Raw genomic sequence first — 10,970 nt, 5'->3', positions numbered from 1 at the left:
GATAGCTGGCTGGCTTACCAGGTCCTTTATGCAGTTGAATTTATAAGGTGACACCAAGGTAAGACAAGTAAAGTTCCAGTTTGACGGCCTCCATCTCCCTTTGCTGAATCCTGATCCACTGGCTACCAAAGCCGGAAGGGGTTTGGGATAAGGTGCTTGGTCACGGGAAAAGCTGCTATGGTTGGCCCAGCAGGTGGGCAGAAGGGAAGGTTTCACTTCTTCACAATCTGAATTACATCCTTGTCCACCAATGTATGGTCTTTACCACTTTTTGAGGATTATGTTTCACAGACATACCCCAGACCAGAGCGTATTTAAATTCTTTGATAAGATTTTTGTGATTTTTCATGCAGAAATCCTCCACTGTAGTAGGGGATAATTGGGCAACTGGCCTTTGGGTTTGGTGTAAATCCTCACTAGTTTCAGATAGTATTAGATCTTTTCCAATAGGTCATCAAAATTCCCGTGGTGATGGGCAGAAATAGGTACACAGTCAGGCACCTTATAGATGATATCCAATTCCTCAATGGAGATCTCATCAATCTTATTCAACATATAGATACAAGGGATATAAACTCTGTTTCCTTCCACCATATCGATGAGGTCGTCTGCTGTGGCATCACGCAGAGTCACATCAACATTGTGAATTTTGTATTCAGCCAGAATGCTCTTCAGTCTCAGCATCCAGCTCACTCTGAGGGCAAGTGGCCGTGAGATTAATGCCTCCTTTATCCTTCTTCTTAAAGCCAACGTTGGGGGGTTTGCTGTTCAAATGAATGCCAAAGCCTTCCAGCTCATTTTCAATTATCTTTTTATGTCCCAAGGGTTTCAGGACATCCAGAACAATCAGGATCAAGTTACATGTTTGGGCCACTGCAATGACTTGATGGCCTCTACCTTTCCCATCCTTGGCACCCTCAATGATACCTGGAAGATCCAGGAGCTGGATCTTGGCATCTTTGTATCTGATGACACCAGGCACAGTGGTCAGAGTAGTGTACTCACAGGCTGCCATCTCAGAATATACACCTGCCAGGTTACTAAGTAGTGTTGACTTCCCCACTGATGGAAAACCCACAAACCCAATTTGAACAACACCTGTCTTGGCCACATCAAAACCTTCTCCTGCCCCACCACTACCACCACCTTTTGGGGTAATGAATTCTCTACAAAGTTTAGCAAGGCAAGCCGTAAACAGCCCTAGGTAGTGTGCTGTGGCCTTGTTTTTTGAGTCAGAGCCATCTCGCTTCCATCTCTGTGATCTTCGCCAAGGTACTGCTCCTGATGGTGAGTCACTGGGAGGTCGCTGGGGAGCGTAGTGGCCTCCGCACAAATTACCACCCCCAATAAAGCTATTTTTTAAAAGATTTTATTTATTTATTCCTGAGAGACACACACAGAGAGAGGCAAAGACATAGGCAGAGGGAGAAGTAGGCTCTCTGTGGGGAGCCTGATGAGGGACTCAATCCTAGGACCATGGGATCATGCATTGAGCGGAAGGCAGACGCTCAACCACTGAGCCACCCAGGTGTCCCTCAATAAAGCTATTTTTAAAAGTTAAATTATTCTATTTCCAGAAGTTAGATTATTTATAAAAGAAAACATATTTGTAAATTTTAAAGTAAACAATTTTAAATTTGACACCAGAAGCAAAGACAACAAAAGAAAAATAAATAGGTACTACTACATCAAGTTAAAAAGTTTCTGCACAGCGAGGTGCTCAGGTGACTATTGATTCCAGTATAAGTCATGATCTCAGGGTCATGAGATTAAGCCCAGTGTTGAGCCCACTTAAGATTCTCCCCACCCCACAAAAAGAGATTCTCTCTCTCTCCCTCTGCCTCTGCCCCTCTTAGATAAACAGAAGCTGAAGGAGTTCATTACCAGTGGTCTTGTCCTATAAAAATAATAAAGAGTCCTCTATATTGAAGCAAAATGATGCTAAAGAGTAAATAAAAGTCAGAAAAATATAAAGCTCCCCAATAAAAATAAATGCATGCAAAAATATAAAAAGCAGTATCATTACAATTTTGAGAGGGGGCAGAGCTGTAAAGGAGTATAGTTTTTATATATGGTTGAATTAGGTTTGTATCAGTTTAAAAGGGACTCTTTAACCTTAGCATATTATATGTGATCCTCATGGTAAAAAACAAAGAAAATGTCTACAAAATGTATACAAAAGGAAATAATATGGAATCCAAATGTGTCACTATGAAAGATCAATTAAATACAAAGAAAGACAAAAATGGAGTAAATGAAGCCCCCCCTTCTAAAAAAAAGGCATAGAGAAAATAAATAATAATGGTAATAGTAAGCTATTCCTTACCAGTAACTGCTTTAAATATAAATGGACTTACACTCTGTAATTTAAAAGATACAGATTGGTTAACTGAATTAAAAATAAAACAAAACAGGATCTGTTTCTAACTTGTGTCTGCTGCCTAAAAGACACTCATTTTAGATTTAAGGACATACTAGGTTGAAAGTGAAAGAATGGAAAAAGATATTTCATGCAAATAGTAGCCAAAAGAGAGCAAAGGTCGCTATACTAATCTCAGATAAAATAATCTTTTTTTTAAAGATTTTATTTATTTATTCATGAGAGACGAGAGAGAGAGAGAGAGAGAGAGAGAGAGAGAAAGAGAGGCAGAGACACAGGCAGAGGGAGAAGCAGTCTCCATGCAGGGAGCCCGACGTGGGACTCGATCCCGGGTTTCCAGGATCACACACCCTGGGCTAAAGGTAGGTGGCACTAAACCACTGAGCCACCCGGGCTGCCCAGATAAAATAATCTTTAAGAAAAGAACTATTATAAGAGAGAAACAACATTATATAATGATAAAAGGGTCAATTTACAAAGTTGTAATAATTAAAAATACATATATATCAAACATCAAATTTCCTAGATATATGAAGCAAACATTGAAAAAACTGAAAGCAGAAATAGATATCTTTAGAAAAATAGGACACTTCAATCCCCCACTTTTGGTAATGAATAGAGCAACCAGACAAAGGGCTAATAAGGAAATAAGAGCTTGAATAACACTACAAAACAATTAGACCTAACAGACATACACAAAACATTCTATCTAACAGCAGAATACACATTTTTCTCAAGTACACATGAAACATTTTTCCAGCAGAGATCATATGTTAGGCTGGAATGAATGAAGTGAAAATCCAGTTGGGATGGCTTCAGACAAAATTAAGGGGAATATTTGGAGAAAATGACCATAGACTCTCTTTTAAGAAAGAGATCATAGACTCTTTATTAAAAAGAGGTAGAAGGATGCCTGGATGGCTCAGCGGTTGAGTGTCTTCCTTTGGCTCGGGGCATGATCCCTGAGTCCTGGGATAGAGTCCCACATCAGGCTCCCTGCATGGAGCCTGCTTCTCCCTCTGCCTGTGTCTCTGCCTTTCTCTGTGTCTCTCATGAATAAATAAATTTAAAAAAAATTTTTTAAATAAAAAGAGGCAGAAAAAACAAGCCACAGCTAGAAGAAATACACTAGAACTAGATTCTCAGAATTCCATAATGAAATGGAGAAATTTATTTTGCATAAGGGACAACTGTGGAAAACAGATTCTTAAGAGACTAGAAGGAAGAGTTTCAAACTACATGTGTTGTGGTTAACAAGTGAAAAGCAGAGAATGTGGATACAGATGCAGAAAGGATGATAATAAATCTGTTGGCCAGAAGATGAGGGAGTTCACCTTTGATATTTTCTATTTAACTTTAGATTACTAAAATGAAGTTATTAGCTAGATTGAGGGAAGAGGGAGCCTTAAACGTTTGAGCAGAGAAAATATGATGGGATTGATTAGTAGTGTTGAGTGATCACTGGTGTTCAAAAATCTGTGCTGAAACCAGTTAACAGTTTTCTGTAATTTTCTTTACATTAGTCATTAATAAGATACAGGAATGGAGAGAAAAGATTGTTGGGTTCAATCAGAGGCAAAAAGTTACAAGATAAAGGAAAGAATAAGCCAGATACCAAAGCCATCGCTGATTGAAGATAGTGAACTAGAAGTCAGCAGTGAACAACAGTAAGTAGTATTAATTGGTGGCATAGACTTTTGCAATAAACTCAACTGAATGATGTTTTTGAAGCATGTAGGAGGAGAAACAGCTTGAATGTAGCAAGCAGAACTAAAGTGTACAACTACACAAACCTCATGCTCTTAAAATCCTAAGATATGAGGGAAAGGAATCCCCACTTAAGAGAGGTGAAAAGGAAGTCATATCCTCAGGAAACACTCTGGTTACGGTTAGTGCAAGAAAACCAATGTTTCACCAGGGGAAGTTGAGATAGTACAGAAATCCTGCAGATGCATGCTCAGTTGCAAGATGACTGAGGAAGACTTGGGAAAATGGGAAGTTGAAGACTGGGTTGAAGAAAGATTTGTAGAGAGCTACGCAAAAAAAAAAAAAAAAAAAAAAGCATTTGCATGGGTATTGAGGGATAGCCTTAGATGTGTAGCTAGATGCCAATGGTTTTCCAAGTGATAATTTAAGACCAGAAAATGCTCTGTAGCAGGGTTAAAGTAGAGATTATGGAAAATATTCTAAGTAAAATGGAGGCTTAAAGATTAAATCACAGGAAGAAAAATATACCAGGGTGTCAAATGTATTGAGCTCAGTATGAATAACACATTTATATAGGGTTGTGAATGATTTATAGAGAACTACTATATTTATAAAATAAATACAGAAACTAAACAGAAAATAAAAATAGAAAGGAAAAATACTTTTCCCTTTTTTTTTCATTCTCTTGCTGTATTTTTACATGCATATTTCCACTTAGTAGTAAATTAGCCTTGTGAAGAATGTAAAGAGGATCAATATATTTCATTAGAGGGGATGTCCAGAGCTTGAAACAGATCCATTAGAAATCCCAAGGCTTATAAATATATTGGAAGAATCAACCAAGGAAAAAATGCTCTCCTGGGCTTTGTTTTGTTTTGTTTCTTCTTAAAAAGCACAAGCTTTGAGAAGCCTTAACAACCAAGTGTGAAAAATGATGTCTAGGTTAGAAAGCAGCAAATTTTTCAGCTGTATGTAGGTAGATGTACACCAAGACAAACTGCCCCTAAATAAATCAGGATTACTTTTTACAGTTATGTGTACCTGTGCAATAATTTGTTGTAGAATTTACGGTCCATAAATCCAAGGAGCTATGCCATTTATTCTATAGGAGCATTTTTATCCCTGAGAAACAAATCCAGGATTTATAAACATAAGGTAGGAAAGTATATATTCACTTAGGATATTAGAAACTTGGGAAACATTAGGTTAATCTTATAAATTATTACTGTTACAGATTTGTAGGTAATGGATAAAATCTCTAGCTCAGTTTACTCTTTAAAGATTCCTATTAATTAAACCAAAGAATGTTTATTAAATTCTACTAATAGCTAACAGTGAAAATACACTGCTTTGTCATAGTTTATTTTCTCCATTCTATCTACTCATATTATTGATACAAGGTAGTAATCAAATGCCTGTTACTCAGTATATTATGTTAGGCATAACATATAGTAGTATCTGACTGCACATGCTCAGATAATCCTATGGGGAGAAGAAAAAAAATCCAGGTAATAGTTGATTCTTTGTGCCAGGCATTCATTGTATCATTTAATCTTCACTCTATGAGGTTAATATTATTATACCATTCTTGTTGTTTTACAGATAAAGGAGAAATATTTTAAAGGAGCCTATCAAAGTTCTAGAACGTATGCTTATGCTTAATTTTATGGAAGTCAGGCAGGTAATCATGTAAACCCTTGAGAATTCCCGACTTATGCAGCACTATGCATTTGCAGAATAAATTAACTGCAAATTCTGAGGACTTCATCAGCTAGTCCTTCAATTTTTATTAAACCAAGTGTGACAATCATTGTCAGTAAAAGGTATGACCAGAAACATTCTGAATGGTTTCACAAATGAATACAGATCTAAATCAACACTGAATATTTCCTTCAAAAATTGTATCTTTTGCCCTATCCTGAAACACTCCAGATTCAGGTAATATTTAAAATAAATGATCTTCTGTGCTAATCATATAGCAAGATATTTTCCATTCTCAAGAACACTTTTTTAATTTGGAGGAATAAGGTGGCTACCCCAGGAGTGGAAAATCCATTTCTATCTTTTTTATACAGCAATGTAGATTTCAAGTCACATCAGCCGTTTGACATTTGGCTTCTCAAGCATCCTCCATTGTGCTAAATGCATCCTTTAACCATCAAGATATTCTGGAAGACTTAAAAAACTATTTTCCTCACTTGGCAGGATGAGCACTGGGTGTTATGCTATATGTTGGCAAATTGAACTCCAATAAAAAAATTAAAAAAAAACTATTTTCCTATTGACATTTAACATTGTTTTGGACAGTTCTTAACAACCAAGAAACAAGTGTACTATTTATTAACTTTATTAAACCTCCTTAAAATTTATATATAAATTTAAAGAGAAAAAAGCTATGATGCTTTAGAGCTAGTTGTAATTAAAAAAAAAAAAAAAAAAAAAAGCCAACTGGTTGATTTTTTAGAAAGGAAAAAAGATACAATGTACCAATTCCAGATTTTTTTTCCTGTGTTTTAAATATATTTAAGTAAGATTTCTAAAAATTACAAAGCATTTCCTTAAACTTCTAGTGTTGAAGCATTAAAATTAAAAACTTCATTTTTTACATTAAGTCGATTTAAATTTCTTCCATTATGAATAGAATCTTTAACGTACTTAAAATTCTAAATTTCACCAATGTTCTGGAAATCACTGAAAAAAAACTATTCTATGGAGTGGATGTGGAAGAATTCTAATGTAAGATATTCCTTTTTCAAAATTATGCCAAAATATGACTTTAGTTATACTTGGAAGGTGAAAAATAGTTGACAACTACTTTCAAGTTTAAAATATGAGGCTTTAATTAATGGTTTAGACTATTTAACCTGTGCATTATGTCTTAATTTTAAAAAATTACACACCATTTTGAAATTTCAATAACCTTGTGAATAATAAGGTAACTTTATTGTAAGAACTTTATTTTATATCAATACACTAAACTTTTAAATAGGGGGTGTTAATAGGTTTCTTTTTACCATAGAAAGTGAAACTGATCTTAAATTTTAAATACTGATAAGCCAAGCAAATTTTAGAAAAAGAAACACAATCTGGTATAAGCCAAGTACAGAAGGCCTCCAAGATTTTGAAAAACTGTAACATTCAAAACCATCTAGACATTACCAGTCATGATTTCATTTACAATGTATGATCTGTTGGCTATTTGTTAAATATTATTGTAAACATGATAGGACAGGTCAGAGTGTTTCACTCTGGTCACACAGGAAATGTTTTACAAAGAATGCTAAGTCAGCATTTTCATATTCATAGGTAAAGACCCTAGGAAACAGTAACATATGCACATACATTTTCAAAGAGCAAATTCAGGTCTGCCTGCAGGGTTCACTCATAGTTCCCTTAGTTTACTACCAGGTCACAGATGTATCATTTTGAATTTGTTGGGTGGAAAATAAAGTTTGGTTATTTAAAAGTTAGAAAACTACTTTTCGACTTTTAAAATCTCCTCTTTGTCTTTTGGAGTTCAGTAAGGAGTCTTCAGAAAGCAAGAAGAGCCATTATAAAGCCAGATATGTATTATGACTTTATTCCTTAGGAATTAGTTTGAGGGTACCTAGATGGCTCAGTGGTTGAGCATCTACCTTTAACTCAGGGCGTGATCCTGGGGTCCTGGGATCTAGTCTCCCATCCCTCTGGGGAGCCTGCTTCTCCCTCTGCCTGCATCTCCGCCTCTCTCTGTGTCTCTCATGAATAAATAAATAAAATATTTAAAAAAAAAGAATTAGTTTGAGTGATGTTACTGCTTTAGGATTCTTACAGACATATAACCACATTTTTTCTCTATTTTTCCACGTTATAATTTTTTCTGATTATAATCAGATGTTATAAATAGAAAATTTGGAAATTACAAAGCATAAAATATAACATTTTATAGGAAATGGAAGGAAACAAAATATAATTGATATAACATAGAGCCCATCACCCACTAATACAGAGATAGTGTGATTAGTGTGAAATTTTTATTTACTAAGATCCTTGTTCAGGGGCACCTGGCTGGCTCAGTTGTTTTAGCATGCAGTGCTTGATCTCAAGGTCGTGAATTCAAGCTCCATGTTGGGTGTGACTTAATTAAAAAATCCTTGTTTAAAAGTCACTGGTTTGTAGCTATAGTATTTTTCGTACCAAGGACAAACTTATTCTCCCTGTTTTTCTAGATATAATTCCAGGTGAACAGTAGAAGCTGGCAGAGTAACAGAGAAGCCCAGTCCTAGAGAAAACATGCCACTCAACATGAATCTAGTTACAGATGGGAAGTCACGATATTCAAAGAAAAATTCCATGCTTCCTTCCCAGTCTGTGAATGTATCCCAGTTATCCTGGAAAGATGTACATTCTCCAAATGATTTTCCAGTAATTTTTTTTCTCTAGTAAGAAGTCTTGAGTTGAATCCCATGGGCATTTCTTTCATGATCCCTGGGTCCATATACATTCTTTCATATTTATGGAGAAATGCTGGGTACTCTGATTTTGTTACAGATTTAAATGCTTTGGATTTAATTTAAATAAAAAAATAAACACTTTGGATTTGAGATGATGCTTTACACAACTCTCCAAAATTTTAGTATTAAAAAATGTAGGAAAAGTATAGAGGAAGTTAAAGGATTACTTTTGAATACAGCAATAATTTAAGGAATAAGTTTTCTGACACTGAAGTTTCCTTTGATGAAAGTCATTGTTAACAAACAAAACCCAAGAAATCAAATGAAACAGAGTTGTCTGAGTATGTGACTGTGGCAACTTTTTTCTGACTTGTATCAACTGAAAATAAACTGGGAATAGCCTTGGAAAAGACAATAAAGTTGGAATATTTGTTTTCTTTTTTTTTAAGATTTTATTTATTTACTCATGAGATACAGAGATAGAGATTGAGAGAGAGAGAGAGAGAGAGAAATGCAGAGACACAGGCAGAGGGAGAAGCAGGCTCCACAGAGGGAGCCCAACATGGGACTTGATCCCGGGTCTCCAGGATCAGGCCTTGGGCTGAAGGTGGCGCTAAACCGCTGAGCCACTTGGGCTGCCTGGAATATTTGTTTTCTTGAAAACAGCCTCCTCCTTTTCTCTGTCAGACTCCTATTATCATTTTAATTTCCTCACTGTAACATGAAGCAGAGGTAGTATCAGATAGACCCATTTATGTTTCTTCATTTACTATTAGTGATAATATTTTAGTGTGATTTTTCTTATTTTATATATTATATTAAATTATTCTAGAGTTTACATATTAGGTCTTATAACTCTACTTGTGGAATAAAACTTATCAAGTAATAATTTTTAATTAGCAGACAGGGAGCTATGTAAGCGAGATGGAGGGGCAAGTAGCAATTCTCAATTCATGGATGATGCGCTCACATGTGCTTTCCTAAAGACACAAATAATCAGAGTTTTCAGGATGGCTCCATTTTCTGCATGATTGAAAGGCCCATTTTAAATGATGGTGCCAGAAAACTGTTTGGGGGAACTGCTAGTGGCAGGAGCAGTATAACTTTCTACCATGTACTTCTGTGAAGATGTGGATCTCTCACCACTGTGATGCCTGCCCCCACTCCGCCCCAGGGTACCCATTCCTCCAGATCTCCAGGCTACTTTATCTTGGCATCCCCAGAGGCTGGCATGTGGAAGGCTCCTAATAACTCTTCTTCAGATTCATATTTGATACCTTTCCAAATATCTGGGTCTGAAAATGTACTTCCTGCCTTGCCACTTGTCTCCATGCCTAAGCCTATTTATCTATAGAACTCAAAGTATTCCCTTGAATCCAGTAGAGGCATCTCTATGGCTCTTGGCTTATAATGGCATCTTTCTTCTGTACTTTTGTTGTTAAACAGAAATGGGGAGCAGTATTTAAGGTTACAAACTTAGGAGCCAGTTAGGCTAGGCATACATATAGTAAATAGCTGGTAACAAATGGTGTAGTGCTTTTATAATATCTAGCTTACACTGCACCTTGCATATGCAGAGAAAATTTACTTTATTTATTTTGCCAGAAAACATTCTGGTTCTTTATCCCCAAGTTACTGCCTTCCTGTTAATGAGGACAAACCCCAATCTATAACTAGTCCAAGCTTAGTCTAACCTATGAATTAAAAAGGACACTCTACATAGTAATGTTTAGACTCTTTTAGATTAAATTCTTGGATTCTCTGAGAAGACTCTCCACTTACACTATAAGATGGCTTCAGAGAGGTAGAGAAGAGTTCTGCTTATGAGATCCTCAGTATTCTCTGGTTTTCTGGATGAGGGTTCACCTGGATGTGCTTGCCCTGGTGAACAATCATCAATCAAGCCCAAGCTGGGCTCTCTGGTTTGGTCAAGGCCTGGTAGTCATTACCTGCCAGCCTCAGTCTCAGTTTCCAATGGAGCCACAGACTCTTCTAAAGTCTGGCTGGGGTTTCCAAGCCCTAATGTGGTCTGTCGTATCACCCTCATTGCATCCCGGTCCAGGATACCACCACTCTGGTATAAGTGTTCTAGCCATACTTTCAGCTGCTTCTATGCCACATTGGAAACAAGTGTAATAGTTACCTCTGTCTGACCTTGCTGATCTGCTAAATTGATGTGGCTGTAACCCAGGTTGCAACAGCAGCAGCCTGTGATAGGACCTTTTGTTTCTAGGGTCTTAAAGACTGTGTGCGATGTGAAATTGTATGGGATGTGTGTGGTATGTGCATATGTGTGGTGTGAGCTGTGTGTGTGTGGCATGTGGGAATGTGAGGTATAAGTCCATGTTTCTCACTCTTCTCTTTCCTTTTCTCTTCCTTTGCCAAAACCAAAAGAGTGGTCTTTCCCCACTTCCTCTGCCTTGCTCGCCTAACATATCTTCTTCTGAAAC

General features: G+C 36.6%; 1 pseudogene; it reads right to left on the bottom strand.

The window, feature by feature from the left end:
- Positions 1-212: 212 nt before the first annotated feature.
- LOC144322816 (developmentally-regulated GTP-binding protein 1 pseudogene) lies at positions 213-10,567 on the bottom strand (annotated as a pseudogene).
- Between the last annotated feature and the right edge of the window lie 403 nt (positions 10,568-10,970).

This window comes from Canis aureus, chromosome 10 (assembly GCF_053574225.1).
Source record: "Canis aureus isolate CA01 chromosome 10, VMU_Caureus_v.1.0, whole genome shotgun sequence".
Lineage (NCBI taxonomy): Eukaryota > Metazoa > Chordata > Mammalia > Carnivora > Canidae > Canis > Canis aureus.
Note: the sequence above shows the minus strand (reverse complement) of the source record. Positions and strands in the feature narration are given on the sequence as shown.